We start from the raw sequence: 19343 nt of genomic DNA on the forward strand, positions 1-19343 counted from the left end.
CTTTTGTCACTTTTAGGTAGCAAATTGGCATCTAAAATAACTAGAGTACAACCACAATGCATGAGTACCCTTTTTCCTTTGGTTTGTAATTACATTGTTAACTTAAATTGGATTTTGCTAATTTCAGGATTAAACTTGCTTTTCCAGTTGATGCTATGTCCCTCTTGTTATCAGGTAACCTTTTTAGGTCTATCTAGTTAAGGTGGGCAGGAGTAACAGAACTGGAAATGTCTCAGCAAGCACGGCTCTGATGAAAATCATTAATGACCGTGCCCCTCAGGGGAGCTCTTTGTCATAATTGCTACCCCACAGCAGCATCCATCAAGATAATTGTGTGACTTTTTTCTTGTAAGCAACAATCAGATAATCAAAGAGTGGCACGCAAGCCTTAATTATATATATAAAATGAATGTTTTCCCTGGTTTGATTTTTTTTTTAATAAAGCCAACAGTAAGGAAAGGGGGGATTTCTGACTAGCAATAGAAAAATGCTACCCCACGAAGAAGCTTTTTTGATAACTCTACTTCCCATAAAAATAAATGTTTCTGAATTTTTTTAGAGCTTCCTTTCCTGACAAAAAGGAAAAGCAAAAATGGAGTGACCACAATATACCATACAGCAAGAATCCAGGATTGCCAAGGACAGTGCTCTCACAAAGGAAAAAGGATGGCAGTCACAACTTAGTCGCCATCCATCTCACCTCCTAGTACTGTCATTCTTCATTTCTGTTCAGAATGGTCCCAGTCTCTGCCCTAGTGTCTCCGCATAATGCTGACTCTAGGTAACGCCATCCTCACATCAGGGGTGCCGCAGTTCAGCAATTACTTTTTAATCTGCAGGAGAGGCTGAGCTTGCCATGCCCATGAGACAGTTTAAGATGACCAAGCCTTTGTAATAATATTCCCTGTCTAGATGATAAGCAGGTTTTAATTAATTTGACCAAGGAACTACATTAGTTATTTAAGTTCAAACTACATTCTGTAGTTTCCTAATCAGTTTTTTTAAAATCCATTTTTTAAGCATAAAGAGATCATCAATTTTTGTCACCACAGATTTTCCCAGGTTGTTGCCTTTCTTCCTTTTTATTTTTTTAATTTATTGGAGAGGGAGAGAGTGAAAGAAAGAGGAAGGGCAAAAGAGGGAGAGAGAGAGAGAGGGGAAAAACATCAATTCGTTTTGCCACTTATATATGCATTTATTGGTCCATTCTTTGTACACACCCTGACCGGGGATCGAACCTGCAAGCTTGGTATATTGGGACAATGCTCTAACCAACTGAGCTACCTGTCCAGGGCGGTTGTTGCCTTTCTAAGCAAAACAGGCAAGAAGCAGCCAGGTATGGGCAGGCAGAGTATAAAGGTATCAGAGACTTTAAACCAATTTGGGGACATTTATGTGTGTATGTGTCTGTGTGTGTGCATGCACACGCATGCACACACAAAATGAGTGGACAAATCAAACAAGAAAAAGCACTGTTTCTCTGTATTGTAATAATACAGCAGTATGTGGCACTAACCTTATGTATGGCCCCACCAAGGATCTGTGTAGGCAGACGGTCTCATTCTCCCAGCACACTGGGCAGTTCAGATGGTCATGGGAAGCCTGTAATATTTTATACACATATACTCATAGCACTTTATGTCCGCCACAAACATGGTAGAGCGGGCTCAGGATCAGACCTATTATCAGGAGCCACCCTGCTTCTTACAAATTGTGAGAATCTCATGTCTGAATCTCATGTAAATTAGAGACTGTAATGTCTGCCTTTTGGGGCTAGTGTCCTCATTAAATACAAAAGTAGCCAGACTAAGGCCAGAGACTAAATAGACAACAGGAAATGTGTGTTCCCTCCATTTGCCTCTGCTCCACCTCACAGGGCCTTCTACAGCAGGCTGTGCACAGATTTTCTTTTTGAGATGGAATATCCAACACCAGTGTATCCACACAACATAACTAGTGTCACTAATCAGTGTCAGGGCCAAAGTCAGAGTTTTTCTGTGATGGCAGAGACAATATTCATAAGCACCTGGTGCACACACAGAACTGCCTACTGATTGTGTGTGAGGTCTCTCACTGCAGAACCTAGCATATTTCTTTGTTGTTTTAAGGAAAAATGTCTTAAAGTATATCAAAACATTTATTCACTGGAAAAACAAGGAGAATGGCACACATATTCTAGTGAAAACAGCTCAACTCAGTTCAGTTAGGCTGGTTTAAGAGAAATGCCTTACATTATAAAGGTGATTTATGTATTAAAAATCCATGGAGACAGGCAAACAAGTATTTTACTAAGGGAACGTAACTCAAGGTCACCCCACAAGATACCCCGCATAGCAGGGATGGGAACAGGTAAGCTGACCTCCTAGGACCTGTGCCTGCGAGAAGATCCTCAGTGGATGGGGGTGGTTTTCTTTGATGTCTCATCTTTCATTATCCCTGCTAAAAGCTCTTCTTTACTGGCTCATCACTGGAGAAGACAATTCTGGATTTCTTTTTCCTAACTTGCCAATAGGTGTTTGGATGCCAACAGGCAGTACTGCGGGGCTTTGGTGTGGCAGAGCCATCGCCTGAGGCTACAGAAGCCAGATGCTGGTGCCTAGAGATAGAGGACGTTTTCTTGGCTGGTGGGGTTTTCTGGCTATCCCCTTGACCAATCTCAGGTTCCTCTACTGCATCCAACCCTCTCGCATGACAGGCTCGAAGCTGCTGCTCAACTTATCTATTACAGCCTTGCCCTGAGGCTTGGCTCCTCGCCACAGCTTGCCCACATCTGACTAGAAAGCACTGAAGATGAGCCCACCTTCAGTTAGACTCATCTGACTGCCAGATAACCTCATCTGACAGTTCGTCTCTCAAGCATTCAGAGTCCCCAGCATCTTGTGGAGGCCTCACTCTGTGAGGGGCAGCCGTGACACACAGTAGGCCAGGTCCTGGTACTGCTGCTCAGTTTGGGCTGAGCCTGTCCCCTGCACAGCTTCTCCCCCATGCTCTCAGCTGCCAGTGCTTGATGTTGGAGAGCAGCTGCTTCCTGATGGTGTGAAAAGGCTCTTCCTCTACCCCTCCCCCAGGAGCCGATAGGCAGCTGATGACTTCTAGAAACAGGTTATAGATTGTGTTGCCCTGTGGGGAAGCTCACTGAAGAAGGTCTTGGCCCGGGCAGCCATCTGAGGCCCAGGGTCAATGAGCAACACAGCCATCCCGCCAACCTGTCCCTTCACCTTGTCCATATCCTTTAGGATCAGATAGGGCACCACCAGTCCTGCGTTTTTCTGCCCTTGCTGAGCTGGGTACCCAAGGTGAATGCACAGATGCTGTCCAGGGATCCACTGGGTTGGTGAAGCGGATGGCCACGTCTCCTATAGCAATCATGACCAGAGAATGGGGAGCTAGGACTTTTCTAGCATGGTGAACAGAGGACAAAGCTGGAAGTCACAGAAAATGGCACTGATCATGCAGGATTTGCCAAGGATAAGCAATGCAGCTGCACAGAACTCTGCATTGCTATAAGGCTAGGGTTGTTGCAGACTTGAAGCAGAAGTAGAACAATGGCAGCCAATATCTGTTCGCCACCTAACAGTTCCATCTCACAGATGCTGTGGATTAGTTCTGCCTGTATCATCAACAGGGGCCCCAACCAGCCCCATCTCCTCCTCCACGGTGGTCTCAGGGCTTGCATTCTTCCCCTTTAGCTCTTTAGTTTTATGCTCCTGTTCTTCCCCAAGAACTCCGTGTTGACAAAGCTCTCCACTCACTGCCCGTTCCCAGTGTGGCTGCAGAGCCACATCCTCAGCCAGGGGCAGCAGGTTCATCGACAGGAAAGTGGAGAGCACAGGTGTCTCCTTCGGGTCATCCTGGGGTGTGCTCTTCTCCACTAGCTTCTCTTGCTCCGCACATCACTGCAATACCTGGGCACAGATTACCTCAAGGCCTTCTGCCAGTTGGTATAAGAGGGTCACAGCCACCTCTGTGAAGGGGATCCAGAGTGGATATGGGTGGACAAAGCCTTTTGTGACCATCTCCTGTAATCCCTCAAATAACCTGTGCTCCTGAGGCAGCTGGAAAGGAGGGTGACACTTGCGCAGAGGAGGCTTTCTCCTGTCACAGATGTTGGCAATGGCATGGCACACTTGTTGGGCCAGCCCGTCATACTGTGGAAGCTTTTCATCCAGCCCTGTGCTCACCAGAGTGTCTCAGTCACTTCACACGATTTCTGGTTTTCCTTGTGCTGTCATTCCAAGGAGCATGACAGAGGAACAACACTGCAGCTGGCAGCAGGGGACCTTCTCAGCTCCCCACTCCCAAAGCAGCCAGGTCACTGCTGGTTTCAATTCATCCTTCTGCACGAACTCACAGAGAATTTAAGACAGTGAATGATCCCAAAGGAGGCACCCACTAACAGCAAAGAGAGACTTTGAATCAAAGCCTGGGCCTTGGCTCCGGCAGAGTCCCCTTGGGGTTGAGGTAATGTGGGCAGCAGGCATTCAGCACAGCTTCCTGGACACCAGGCTCCTCAGACCAATGAGAGGCAGCATGCGGCATACCCTGAACAGAGCCTGAGGTACCCCAAATTGGAATGCCATCACCAAGAATTCAGTCACCTCCTGTACCACTGTGATTGTATTTTCACCTGTCATCTTGCTGATGATGCCCAAGGCCTCTGTAATCTCCAGAGAGAAGCTATAGGTGTCCTGCAGGCACCACGCCAGCTTCTCTTGCTTCACCGGTTTGTCCTTTCCCCTGGATTTTCAGGCTCTGACATATTGGGCTCATCTTCACAGTCCGTCCTTGGCCCATGTTCCCTGCAGACCCCCGGGGAGTCTCCGCCTGGGTGGAAGCTGGGCCTTTGAAGATAGTTCCTAACAGATTCGGGAACCTGACCTCCTCTGCCTCCTCTAGGTCCATATGACTGAAGGGTTCAGACTCCCTGGAAGTGGCCCAGGGCTTCTTGAATGAGAATGATGACCTGCTTGTAACTGGCTTTGGCAAGCCACTGACGGGTGAGCTCCTTCACCTTTTCAATGTAGTAGCAGTTTCCTCGGTGGTCTCTTCTTCTTGTGAGGAAGCTGTAGCAGCTGTTGCAAGGTAGACTTCAACTCTTGCAGCATGGCTTCCTGCACCTCCTCTGGGTCCAGCACTGTGAAAGCAGCTGCAGCTTACTTCTCAGCCCTCATCTCGTAATTTCAGGGTTTCCTTCTACAGAGGTCCAGCAAGGTCGGTGTCACTAAGCTTACAGAGAAAGGGATTACTGGTGGGAAAAGTGGCCAGCAGCTAGATAGCATGTTTACATACCAGCACCAGCCTGTCAGACAGCCCCCTGCTGAGGCCACCACTGCCTGGAAGTGGGTCAGCAGGGAGCCTTCTGTTGGACAATTCGGGTGAAGACTTGCAAAACATGGCTCCACACAAAGGAACGGACTCATGGCCATGGGCCTGCAGGGTGTCCAAGGACTGGTCTCTGGTGTCTTGGGCTGCTTCCTCCAGCTGATCCCCATTCAGAACTTGCAGTACCATCTCTGCCATGGCTGCAAGCGCAGCACTGCACATCACGTGTTTCCATCCAGATGATCTAGAAAAATGCACATGCTGGACATCGGGAGGACTGGAATACATTCTTCTAGTTCTGTCAAGAAGGCTACGGAGCCCTTGGCCCCTGAAGGACCCCAACTCAGCACCTGGGGACACCTCTGTCCAATCTCTCTTACAGCCTCTCCCACTGTGCTCTTTACTCCATAATCAGTAGCCCATAGACTCACAGCTGCCGCCAGTACAGGTGCCAGGCGATCAAAGTGCTGCCACATCTAGATGATCTTCACAGTGGCACTGAGCATACGGTTTTGTGTCAGGGCTACACCAAGCAGGCATATTATGGTTTCCCAGCAACTAATAGGGGGATTCTCCAGAAGGTGGTAACAGCCACCAGTAACCAAACAAACAAAGCTCTCTTTGATTATTGAGTGGTTCCACAGGTGATGAATGTCTAACTGGAGCAGCTGTGTAAAAAGCTGAAGAATTGGTTGCCTCTCCTCTTCCTAGTCAAAGCCATGGGCTGACGTGGTCCAGGCTTTCTTGCCCTCCTCTCCAGAGTCTAGGTCCACGAGACTTGTCTGGCTGGTCTTGGTCTCAAATGATTCCAAGAGGCATATCCCAGCATAGCAGTTCATTTTAAGGGCATTTACATGGGCCTCTCTACCTGATATACTCAAAGCTGCATCATCCAGGATAGCTGGAAGCTCCTGAACATGGCGGGATAATACTTTTATTAGGAATTTCTGGGCATCTTCCTTGAGGCCAGGATCTGTACTTCAAAAGTGGTGTAGAATGCTGTAGACAGTGTCAGAGTATGCCAATATAGCCGAAGGCCCTGGGCTTGGAAGGCAGCCTGAAGTGCTCCAACCTGCAACAGAAGCTTCCTGATGGACAGGACCTCATGCACAACATACTGATTCACTCCTCCACTTTTCCACAGTTCCTCTGGGGTTAAGGGCAGATGGAACTCCTACAGCCTGGGACACACCCTTCTTCCGCTGGCTCACATGGCTAAGAACCTCACCAGCCATTCCTGGGACTCAGGTTGTCCTTTTTTTTCTGGTTTCATTTTTTTTTCTTTTTTTTAAAGTATATTTTATTAGACTTCCGGCAAGATGGAGGAATAGGTGGACGCACCGTACCTCCTCGTACAACCAAGATTAGAAAACCAATAATTTACAACAATAATTTACTATCAGAATAACACCCAGATCGGGCAGAGGATTTATCTGAATGGAAGTCGGGCAGCCAAGAGGTTGAAGTAGACGCATTCATCCGGACTGGTAGGAGAAGATGAGCCAGGCGGGCGCGGGGCTGGCTCGGGTAGGCGGCGCGCGGAGGTCGGGGGAAGGTTTGGCGCGAAATCGGCGCAAAAGCCATCCGGGGGCGCAAGAACTCAGAGGTGATCCCTGAGTACGCAAGCTGCAGCTGGCAGACCCAGAGGGGTAGCGATTGTGGACCAGGGCAGAACTCGTGGCCCAGAAGCTCAGACAAGGGTCTGAGTCCAGGAGAACGGAACTACCGCCATTGTTTTCTCCCGCCCCGCTCCCGCCCCACCCCCACATATAACGTAACAATCTAGCGACTGGGGTGCCCAGCCCCGGTGAGCACCTAAGGCTCCGCCCCCCACCGTAACAAGAGCAACCAGACCGGAAAAAAAAAAGGAGAGACGGGGAAAAAAAACCATGTTTTCAACAGAGCAGATCAGTCCCCCAGGACTCATCCTTTTGAGTGACCGAGAATTAGCCAATCTATCAGATGCGCAGTTCAAAACACTGGTGATCAGAAAGCTCACGGAACTGGTTGATTTTGGACGAAATCTAGATGAAAGAATGCAGATTACCATAAAACAGATGCAGGAAGACAAGCGGAGGAGAGCCAATAGTGAAAGGAAGGAATATGAGTCTCAAAACAATACAGTGGACCAGAAGGAAGATAGAATCAACCAAGCAGGAAAGCATGATGAAATAAGAATTCAAAAAATTGAGGAAAAGATTAAGAGCACCCAAGACACCTTTAAACGTTCCAATATCCGAATTATAGGGGTACCAGAATCGGAAGGGGAAAAGCAACAGATTGAGCACGTATTTGAACAAATAATAAAGGAGAACTTCCCCAAGCTGGCAAAGGGAACAGTCTTCCAAGAAATCCAAGAAGCTCAGAGAGCCCCAAAGAAGTTGGACCCAAGAAGAAACACACCAAGGCACATCATCATAACATTAGCCAAGGTAAAAACGAAGGAGAGAATCCTAGAAGCAGCAAGAGGTAAGGGGACAGTCACCTACAAAGGAGTTCCCATCAGACTGTCAGCTGATTTCTCCAAAGAGACCTTACAGGCAAGAAGGGGCTGGAAAGAAATATTCCAAGTCATGAAAGACAAGGACCTACATCCCAGATTGCTCTATCCAGCAAAGCTCTCATTTAGAATGGAAGGGCAGATAAAGTGCTTCTCAGATAAGGTCAAATTAAAGGAGTTCATCATCACCAAGCCCTTACTTTATGAAATGCTAAAGGGACTTATCTAAGAAAAGAAGATAAAGAAAAGACATGTATAGTAAAAGGACAGCAAACTCACAAATATTAACAACCACACCTAAAGCAAAACCAAAAGAAACTAAGTAAACAATTAGAACAGGAACAGAACCACAGAAATGGAGGGCACATGGAGGGTTAGGCAGCAGGGGGGTGGGAGGAGGAGAGAGGGGGAAAAGGTATAGAGAATAAGTAGCATAGAATGTAGGTTGAAAATAGATAGGGGGAGGGCAAGAATAGTACGGGAAATGTAGAAACTAAAGAACTCATAAGTATGACACATGGACATGAACTAAAGGGGGAAATGTGGGTGGGAGGGGGGTACAGGGTGGAGGGGAGAGAAGGGGGGAAATGGGACAACTGTAATAGCATAATCAATAAAATATTTTATTGATTATGCTATTACAGTTGTCCCAATTTTTTCTCCCCTTTATCCCCCTCTGCCCTGCACTCTTTCACCCTTTAATTCCCTCCCAGCCTTAGTTCATGTCCATGGGTTGCACATGTAAGTTCTTCAGCTTCTCCATTTCTATACTATTCTTAACCTCCCCCATCTATATTGTACATAGGTTTATGCTTCTTTAGGTGTACAATTTATGCTTCTTTTTCCCCCTATCTTTTTCCCCCATTCTCCTCTCTCCCCTTCCCTGCTAATAACCCTCTTTGTAGTCTCCATTTCTGTGATTCTCTTCCTGTTTTAGTTGTTTGTTTTTGTTTTTAGGTTCAGTCATTGATAGTTGTGAGTTTATTGTCACTTTACTGTTCATAGTTTTGATCTTCTTCTAAGTCCCTTTAACCTTTCATATAATAAGGGCTTGGTGATGCTGAACTTGACCTTGTCTGGGAAGCACTTTATCTGCCCTTCCAATCTAAGTGATAGATTTGCTGGATAAAGCAATCTTGGATGTAGGTGCCTGCTTTTCATGACTTCAAATACTTCCTCCCAGCCCCTTCTTGCCTGTAAGGTTTCTTTTGAGATATCAGCTGATAGCCTCATGGGAACTCCTTTGTGGGTAACTGCCTCCTTTTTCTCTTGCTGCTTTGAAGATTCTCTCCTTATCTTTAATCTTGGGTAACTTAATTATGATGTGTCTTGGTGTGTTTCTTCTTGGATCCAACTTCTTTGGGATGCTGAGAGTCCTGGCCTATATATTAATTCCTTTGCCAGATCAGGGAAGTTCTCCTTCATTATTTTTTTCAGATAATTTTTCAATTTCTTGCTCTTCCTCTTCTTCTGGCACCCCTATGATTGAGATGTTGCAACATTTAAAGTTGCTCCAGAGGTTCCTAAGCCTCTCCTCATTTTTTTGAATTCTTGTTTCTTCATTCTGTTCTGGCTGAATATTGATTTCTAACTTTTGTTCCAAGTCATTTATTTGAGTCCCAGTTTCCTTCTCTTCACTGTTGGTTCCCTGTAGATTTTCCTTTATTTCACTCTTCATAACCTTCATTTCTTCCTTCATTTTGCAACTGAACTCAGTCATTTCTATGAGCATCCTGATTACCAGTGTTTTAAACTCTGCATCTGCTAGGTTGTCTGTCTCCTCATCACTTAGTTCTTTTTCTGGAGTTTTAATCTGTTCTTTCATTTGGGCCATATTTTTTTGTCTTGGTGCAGCTGTTACATTGTAAAGGGTGGAGCCTTAGCTATTCGCCAGGGCAGGGAAACCCACTTTGCTGCATTGTGGCACAGTATGTGGGGGAGGGATCAGAAAGGGAACAATGCCACTTGCTAGCTTGCTTGGCTCTCACCCCACTTTCTGTCACTTCCCTCACTTTCCACAAGTGCATTGTGCCCTTTCAGGTGCTAACTCCTGGGTGGGTGGGTTTGTGTATGTTTTAGGACCCTGTGGGTCTCTCCAATGGACTCTCTTTTGAGGCTGGGAGTTTCTCCTGCACAACAGTCCCCATAGTTTTTTAAAGCAAGAGGTTTTCAGGCTTTAGATTCCTGCACTGGAATGCTGGGTTGCATGGTTTGTCTTGCTCCCCAGTCGTTCCTCCTGGCTTATCCACACTCAAACTTGGGAAATCCCATCCTCCAGCTGCTGCCTCATCTGCCCAGTCAGCTGCCGTGCCACACATCCTTTCTGCCGTGGCTGCCCGTCTCCTCTTCTTTCACTAGTCTGGATGAATGTTTCTTTTTTTTTAGCTCCTCAGTTGTCAGACTTCCATGCAGTTTGATTTTTCTAGCAGTTATGGTTGTTTTTGTTTTTAAATTGGTTTTCATCCTTTTGGTTGTGCAGAGAAGTGAAGCATTTCTATTTATGCCTCCATCTTGGCTGTAACTCGTTTCCTCAGCACATTTCTTAACATCATTGGCTCTCACTGGGCTTCTTCAGCCCAGGCTTCTAAAATGCATTTTTAAACAGGATACTAATAGCTGTAGCTCATTTTCATCAGCTGCTCCCTCTCTTCTGGGCCTTTTATTGAGGCTTCACAAGCCTGATGAGATGAGTTTCTTTAACTAGAAAACAGAATCGCAAGGATCCCCAGAAGGGAGTCGGGCCATCAGTGTTTCAGGTATATGGCATAGGGACTTTGACTCCTAGCTATTCCTAGTTTCCTCCTGACAAAGCCTTTTGTGTCCCTTGAAAGTGACTTTCTGTCAGCCTTTTTCCAGACTAATACCAAGAGCATGGCAAGGGAAAGAAACCTCAGGAAATGGGCTGCCCAAATTCAGATCTCAGAATCTAGGACCTTAATTTCTTCTATTATAAAATAGAAGAGAAGTACTGACCTCCTATAGTTTTTGTGATGACTAAATGAGATAATACGTGTGCAGTGCTTACAACAATAGCTAGCACATAATAATTACTTGCTCAGTTACTATTAGCTGCTGTGATGGTGGTGGTTACTCCTCCTTCTCGTGTCTTACAAAACCAGCATTTTCTTCCTACTTCTATGAAAAGTCACTGTGTTATTTCTTTTTCATTATAGTATTAAAGGTCTGGCCTTTCACCCTCTCCAACTTCAAGCGCTCTCCTCCTTTAGAGCTGGTTACTCTAGAGCTATGATTACTACCCTAAGTGAAATCTCAAGAAATGTTTTTATTTATTTCATTACCTAGTTCGTTATTAGCTGTAACCTACTGAGAGTTTTGACACCTTGGGCATTGAGGGTGTGTGAGAAGTCAGGTTCTGTCTGAGAGCAGACTGTGTTGTGGACGGGGATTTTAGGAAAGGTGTTTTCTGTTTGCAGCAGGGGGAGGGGGGAGAGTGTGGCTTCACTCTTATCTCTGAAGCCACAGTTTCACTTAAGGCAAAAGCATTAAATATTAAGGACCTCTAGTTTGAAATAGCTTGGGTTAAGGTGGCAAAAGTCTGACTGAGGCCTCTGATGGATGTAGAGAAAGATTTGAAAGTGAGGCCAGTGGTGAGCAGGGAAAAAAGTGGGAAAATGGTTCTCATTCTACTCATACTACTTACTCCACCTCCACCCCCGTCTACCAGCAAATGTCAGAAATGCTAGTAAAAGGCTCTTAGAAAGCAGAAAAAAACAGCAATCATGTTGCAGAATTATGTCAGGTTTCCCATGTCTCACAAACTAGGTCTGACCTTCTCATATGCTAGTGTGAATTTAAGGAAGCCACAATCATCCAGACAAATAGGAGGGGTAGAAATTCGGAGATGGGATGGAGAGGTGAGGAGGCATGGTGTGGTGCGGAGAGGTGGTGGCAGAACAGGCACAGGCAGTCCCACATTCATGTGTAGTAGTTAAAAAATGGGAAGGACACCTTGGGAGCAAGTGATCCCAGCTCAGGCCAGACAGCACAGCCCAGGGTTCCAATGCCAAGAAGATAAATCCCCATAACTTCTGGCTGTAAATACCAGTGGGGGTTGGGCAGCGGGAGAAATTGCTGGATTATCAGGAAACTTTGCCTAAAGGTCCCACATGGTCTTAAAACTTACACAAACCCACCCACTCCAGGATTCAACACCAGGGCAATAGCTGGAAGGACACCAGTCACATATGGGGACTGGGTGAAGTGATTGGAAATGGGGAGAGTGCTGGGCAAACCCCCAGAATCTCCAGGCAGCTGCACAGTCCCCCTCTCCACCCCTCCCCACACACAGAGCCACAAAGCAGTGAAGTGGGTTGCCCCACCGTGGCGATTACCTAAGGCTTTGCCCCACATAATTTACAGGTACCTTTTACAGGAAGTCAAAGAAGCTCTACCTAATACATAGAAACAAACACAGAGAGGCTACCAAATTGAGGAGAAAAAGAAATGTGGCCCAAATGAAAGAACAGAATAAAACTCCAGAAAAAGAACTAAACAAAACAGATAGCCAACCTATCAGATACAGAGTTCAAAACACTGGTGATCAGGATGCTTAAAGAACTCATCGAGTAAAGGAAGGCAACAACATAAAGGAAGAAATGAAGGATACACTAATTAAATAAAGAAAAATCTCCAGGGAACCAACAGTGAAGGGAAGGAAACTGGGATTCAGATCAACAATTTGGAACATAAGGAAAAAATAAACATTCAACCAAAACAGAAAAATGAAACAAGAATTCAAAAAAAAAAGGATAGTATAAGAAGACTCTGGGACATCTCCAAACATGCCAGCATCTGAATCATAGGGATGCCAGAAGGAGAAGAGGAAGGGCAAGACATTGAAAACTTATTTGAAAGAAGGATGAAAGAAAACTTCCCTAATTTGGTGAAAGAAATAAACATACAAGTCCAGGAAGCACAGAGAGTCCTCAAACTAGATGAACCCCAAGAGGACCACACCAAGACACATCATAATTAAAATGCCAAAGATTAAAGATAAAGAGATAATCTTAAAAGCAGCAAGAAAAAAGCAAAGTAACCTACAAAGGAGTGCCCATTGGACTATCAGCTGGTTTCTCAAAAGAAATTTTGTAGGCAAGAAGGGACAAGCAAGAAGTATTCAAAGTGATGAAAAGCAAGGACCTACAATCTAGATTGCTCTATCCAGCAAAGCTATCATTTAGATTCTAAGGGCAGATAAAGTGCTTCCCAGACAGGGTAAAGCTAAAGTAGCTCATCATCACCAGGTTATTGTTACATGAAATATTAAAGAGACTTATTTAAGAAAAAAAGATCAAAACTAGGAATGTTAAAAAGGCAACATATTCACAACTATCAACAACTGAACCCCCTCCCCTTGCAGAAAAAAAACCAAATTATGCAAGCAAACAGAACAGGAACTGAATCATACATATTGAGATCATTTGGAGGGTTGTTAGTTGGAAGGGGGAAGGAGGAGAATTGGGGGAAAGGTGCAGGGATTAAAAAGCATAATCAGTGGGTACAAAATAGACAGGGGGATATTATGAATAGTATAGGAAATGGAGAAGCCAAAGAACTTATATGCACACCCCATGGACATGAACTAAAGGGTGAGGGATGCTGGAGGGAAGGGGGGTATTGAGCAGAGGAGGCAAAGGGAGAAAATTTGGGACAACTGTAATATTATAATCAATAAAATACACTTTAAAAAAAAGTGTAAGTGGTTTGCACTTCTCCCAACCAGTGGGTAAATAGCTTAAATCACCCTACTCAGGGAGATAGCAGAAATCCAATCAATGCCATTTGCCAACCACACCCAAGAACAGATGAAGTTAAGGGAATAAACCACACTTTGGGACATCAGCATAAAGCAGATAAATATTCTATGAGATGCTTTGCAAGTCCTCCCCTAAACTCCCAGCCTTTGAAGCCCTAAAAATAAAGGCCCTCCTGTGTGTGGTTCCTCCCAGGAGCATGTTCTCGCCTTTCCCTGCCCCTCTTCTTCCCCCACTGGGGTGCACCTCCTAAAACCTAAGGAACCCCACTGGGCTTGCAACCAAGGAACGATGGGCAGCAAGCAGCAGCTTGTCCCAGGCTAACCCCCCAACCCTGTCCCCAAGGCCCCTTTTCTCTGACTTCTTAGTAAGCCATAAATGCCCTCTAAAAATCACCTGCACTTGTGTTGTGAAATCTTTCCTGCACAAAGACAAGAACCTGCACACCCCTAGGCAGACCCACTTAGGGCCAGGTCCCCCTTCCAGTAACACTTGGGACTAGTAGTATTCCTATTCCTAGGAACCCAGCCTTGAGGGCGGCAGTGGATCGTGGTGGTTTTCCTTTCTCAAAGCCTGATGAGCTGGTTAAGAGGCCTGTGGGTTCTGAAAGCCCTGGTTTGTTTTCTTCCTTCCAGAGGATGTAATTACAGCTCACTTCCACCATGTCTGTGAGTCACTGAGCTTTGAAATGTGCTGGTGTGCTGTTCGCCCAGCGTCCTTCTCCCTGGGGCTCTCCTAGATTATCAGGACCTAATTTTCCACTGGATTTCCTTTAATGCTGAACGTTACAAGGTCATTTAAGCACTGTCACTGTTTCTTCCTCATGATGTGCAGCTACAGTTTAATTTTCAGCTCTTATCACTGGACTTCATTATATGGGAAGAAATAAATTTGCACTAGCAGATAGTTTTAAATGTGGTTTTCTTTCTTTTCCCACTGGAAAATCACTCCTAATCAATTCTGTGCTGGTGGGGTAGATGGCCTGGGAGTACTGGGATGGGTGCTTTGTGTTTACAGATGTCCAAACTGAGATCATGCTCAAATGTTGTTTTTCCCGCTTTTGTTTTATGCCTGACACTGATTTGGCAAGTTGATTTTTCCCTACAGCATCTTGGACTGAATCTGTTATTTCTCTTCAGGACTGTCGTGGGTCTTCATGACAGTCCCGCTAGTTGCTTGCCCTAGTCTGCCTGCTTTGGATTATGCAACAAAAGCCATGATCAGCTTCAGTGCAGTCTCATCATACTTGAAACTTCCATGCACTAAAAAAATGCCCACAACCTCATGGTGGCCACATCTTCCCTGATGGTAGAGTGTGACCCAAGGTGGCATCGCCCTCAGATAAGTAAGAACACAGACTGAGGAGCGAAGTGAACACTGAGGTTGTACACGGAGCTGTGACAGACCCAGAGCTAGGCTTCCTGCTTCTCAGCCCATTGTTCTTTCTTCCAGGCACTTCTCCCAGGAGTGCAGATAAAACACAGTCACAGTAATCCAGTAATCGCTGCCATTTATTAAACATCAAATAGGCACCAGGCCCATACATTATCTCTAATCCTCACAATTCTGCAGAGTAGGCTTTACAGATAAAGAAACCAGGCTGAGCAAAGCTGAATAACTTGGCCAGAACCATTCAGCTGGTTGGTGCAGATCCCAGTGGAACCTGTCAGAGGCCATGCCATGTGTTCTTACTGCATTGCAGAGGGCTTATGAGCAGTCTAGGGGATGTGTAAGAAGTAAAGAATCTGCTTGCTTACCCTTCCCATCCCTTCATCCATTTGACCAGCAGGTAGTCATTTCACAGTTGCTCCGTGTGCACAGTGCTGGGTGCCGGTGAGTGGGACTGACAAGGGCCCTGTCCTGCTACCATTTTCATGAAGCTTTCTGCCCGGTCTCCCATTCTCTCTCTTCTGCAGCATCCACCCATCCCTTTCATTGCCAGGTTTGCTGATTTTGTCAGCGCTTGCTCTGATGTCTCCTTGTTTTCCATTTCGGGGGCCACATTAGGATACGTACATGTGGCCAGGATCCCAAGCAGACTGGCTCTGCGTGCAGTGCCTGCAAGACCTCCTATGCCTTCCAGTTAGCAACACTTAGTGAGACCTTACAGCATGCTGAGATTTATTACAAAAACAAACAAACAAACAAAAAACCCCTGAGAGTACCCTGAGCTGGGAGAGTAGATTATTTACATAGTATAGTTTGGGTGACGGGCAACACCAGGGTTTGGGCTTGGGCAGAGGTACACAAGAAAAGCAATCCCCAGCCTTTTTAGCACCGGGGACAGGTTTTGTGGAAGACAGTTTTTCCATGGACTGTGGGGTTTGGTTTCAGGGTGATTCAAGCTCACCTCCTGCTGTGTGGCCCAGTTTGTAACAGGCCTGGACCAGTACCAGCCCACAGGCCAGAGGTTGGGGACCCCTGCACTAAGAACACAGGCTCTCACCCACCAACTGCTGCAGTGTCCCAGCCCCTGGAAAGCAGGCCCTGCCCCCCAGCAGCCCTGGTCACACTGGCTGGCGTGCTCTGCACTAGGAAGTGTTGGGCAACCACAGAAAGGCTCTGAACAGGTCCCGCTCGTGTGGTAAATTTCCCTACCTTTTTAAAAGGGTTGGTATAAGTACTTATACCAAGCCTTTGGCTTTCTGATATTTTAAAAATAATACTTCCCCCAACAGTGAATTGAATAAAATAAAATAGATATTTTCACTGAGATAGAGGACAAACATGCCATAAATCACAAAGAATCTTTATGTAATCCAGGTTCTTGAAAGTAGGAAGATGAATGTTGGCAATTTCACACTGGACCAGGAGAGCAAGTAGCTGCTTGCTCTGGTACCTGAAATGGACAGTTCTGAACAAACCGGGCCATGGGGTTACTCAGCCGGTGCTGTCGAATACAGGGTGTAGAGCAGTGGGAATGGAAAGATGGATTGGTCCACGTCCAAGCTGGAGAAGATGAACGGATCTCTGCACTACAGCGAGTGCAGCAACACAGTCACGCACGGGTTGGGCAGAAGCTGATCTACAGACAGGACCACGGCTCTCAGAGAGAGTGTTCTAGACAGGGGCCAGAGCTGAGATTTCCAGGTCTCATCATGTGTGAGAGTCTAGTCTGGATCCCACATGCTGTCATTTCAGGGGCATTCTGATGGGTTTTGGAGTTAATGTGAGAGTACGTTTGAAACAAGGCCTGCACTGGCAAATATGCAGCACAGAGTTATACCTCAGTGACCTCTCAAGCTTTGCTCATCAACGCTGAAGAAGGTGCAAACTTTTTGTGGACTTCAAATGTCCCAGAATCTGTGAGACATTAAACTCCTCTTGGATTATTCACCTTTGTACCCAGGCCTAATACAGTAGAGACTCCAGAACTACTCATTGAACCACAGAACTGGATCCCAGCCCACGATGCCTGGAGGTGACAGGCCAGGGGCCTGCACAGGGTGTGAACCAGCTAAACAGGCCTTGGTACCCCAGCTGCCTTCCCAGGGCCCGGGCCCTCCCCTCATGCCCACCACACCCAGCTTTTCAAGCCCATAGAACCATGGAGAATACAGAAATGCTTGCCTGGTCACTTATTAGTCATTCCCTATATGCTTCCTTAAAAAACAAACAAACAAAAACTCTGACTCTAAGGACTTTAAGACAGGTTAGCATCTACTAGGTCCTTGGCATGTGTACAAATAGCTCTCCTGTTTCACCTCAGGTCACTTGTCTTCAGCCACTTGACCACAGAGATGGTGTGTCCGGCCAAGAATAGGGCCCCGTCCTGCAGTGACTGCTTCCAGAAGCAGCCCAGGCAGTCCAGCACTGGCTCCAGTTCTGCGTCTGGCTGCCCATGTTGATGGCTTGTTATAAGAAAGGAATCGCCACCTCCAGTTATTTCACACACTGAACGACCACATTTTTCAATTTCTTAAGGGTGTCATTGTTAGACACCTCTTCTCATGGTGTCTCCAAGGAGTTAAGGACCTAGAGGTGGAATAAGATCGTGCTAAGCCACCCCTACACACCCACCTGGGCGTGTCATGTTTGAAAGTGCGTGTGTGCACAGGTGCCCTTACCAGTTGGTTCCACTGCTCCAGCTTTTCCCCCAGGACTAGAGTTTACAAGGTAGAGGCCCCAGTTATGATGCTTAGTTGGTTGCAAAATTTTTATTCACATTGGCCAAATCTCCTAGCTTTCTCTTCCTCAATTTATATAATCCTGTCTATTTATTTAGTAAAGTAGATGTAGTGCTTACAATTCAGTAACACTTTAAAAGAACCATGTCGCAGGAACATTCTTATTCAGTTTTCTTACACCTGCCAAGATGCATGTGAACTCCATGAGTGTTGAAAGCAACATACCTGATCAGGGTAACTTAGAAAAAAAGAGGTGCCAATTGGTTGGTTCCTTTGGTACAGTTGAGTCAAGAGGAGGCAAAACACTCATAACCTGAGAGTGTCCTGTTACCATTAAGATTCAGTAAGGACAAGGAAGAATCCAGCCCCCACCCCTCAGCTGCTCTATCGCTACAGATTAGCACCGTGTTAGACACGCAGAATCTCAGACCCTGCTCCAGACCTACGAACCAGAACCTGTGTTTTAACAAGACCTCTCAGTGATTCTTACACATGTTAAATTTCTAGAAGCGCTGCATCAGAAAACACGGGTTGGACCATCACTGAGGCTCCTGCACTTTCTGCCTCAGTGAGCAAACTCCCAGGGGCTGGAGCCTCTCACCCGGTGCCGTCTGCATTTCCCCAGGGGATGAAAGCATGATTCTATTTTTAACACCACTTTCTATTTATGAACTAACATGACCTTCACTTTCCCCAACAATTTGAGTTGACTTCCAAAATATATCCAATAGGATAAAATAGAGGGAATCTAGATTTAAAAAAAAAACTGTGTTTGTGGAAAATAATATAAAACCAGGTTATAATAGCACACACACATTTGCCACCAAGTTCTGAGCAGTTCCTAGTTAAAGGCAGTCAATCCTTTAGCCCTGAGTTCCCTAGTGACAAAAGCCAAAAAGACAACATAATTAGTAACAAGTCTACGGCAATGATTTTCAACCTTTTCCTTCTCACATAAACTAATTACTAAAATTCTGCAGCACACCAAAAAAATAAATTTTTGCCAATCTGACAAAAAAGGTATAATTTTGATTCATTCATATCAGACAGCTATTATGTTGCCTGTTGGCATTTTTTTCTTTGACGGTGTAAAGGAAATGAGGTCAGTGCCTCTGACTGAATAGTCAGGTGTAGCATGTTTCAAAAATTCTTGTGGCACACCACTTGAAAATTGCTGGTCTGTAGTGTCCAACACAGCTTTTCTCCGTGCAGTGTCTGATGGGAATTTTTTAGCAGGTTGTCACAGGTGGCCTGCACCATCTAACATTTTTTTGTAAGAAGTACAATAGTTCATTGCATGAGATTTTTTCTTACAATATCCCTCCAAGGCAAAGGGCTATTTTACAAAAGCACCTCCATTAGGACACCATTTCTTGCTCCTGCTGCTTTATCATTTGCTAACTTGGCCTTTCCAACCTTTATAATTAACCTGCCTTGCGCACCCCACCTCCCCAGTGCCTTACTTGGTATATTCCTGACTTACTTCCATCTGGGCTTCCGTGTAAGCCTTATCACAGAGCAACCAGGGATAAGAAAAGTCGAGGTCAGGATGGCTGGGCCCATGTCAAATGGACTGGGTGGGTGGCTGGCCCCACAGTCGATGTTTGAATGGCCAGTGAA

General features: G+C 45.7%; 1 protein-coding gene and 1 pseudogene across 5 annotated transcripts in view; one reads left to right on the forward strand and one right to left on the reverse strand.

The window, feature by feature from the left end:
* The window catches only part of VPS8 (VPS8 subunit of CORVET complex), a 253795-nt gene that overhangs the window by 218213 nt on the left and 16239 nt on the right, over positions 1-19343 (forward strand). The window lies entirely within an intron of this gene.
* LOC118498752 lies at positions 1180-17629 on the reverse strand (annotated as a pseudogene).

The sequence above is a fragment of the Phyllostomus discolor genome, chromosome 2 (genome assembly GCF_004126475.2).
Source record: "Phyllostomus discolor isolate MPI-MPIP mPhyDis1 chromosome 2, mPhyDis1.pri.v3, whole genome shotgun sequence".
NCBI lineage: Eukaryota > Metazoa > Chordata > Mammalia > Chiroptera > Phyllostomidae > Phyllostomus > Phyllostomus discolor.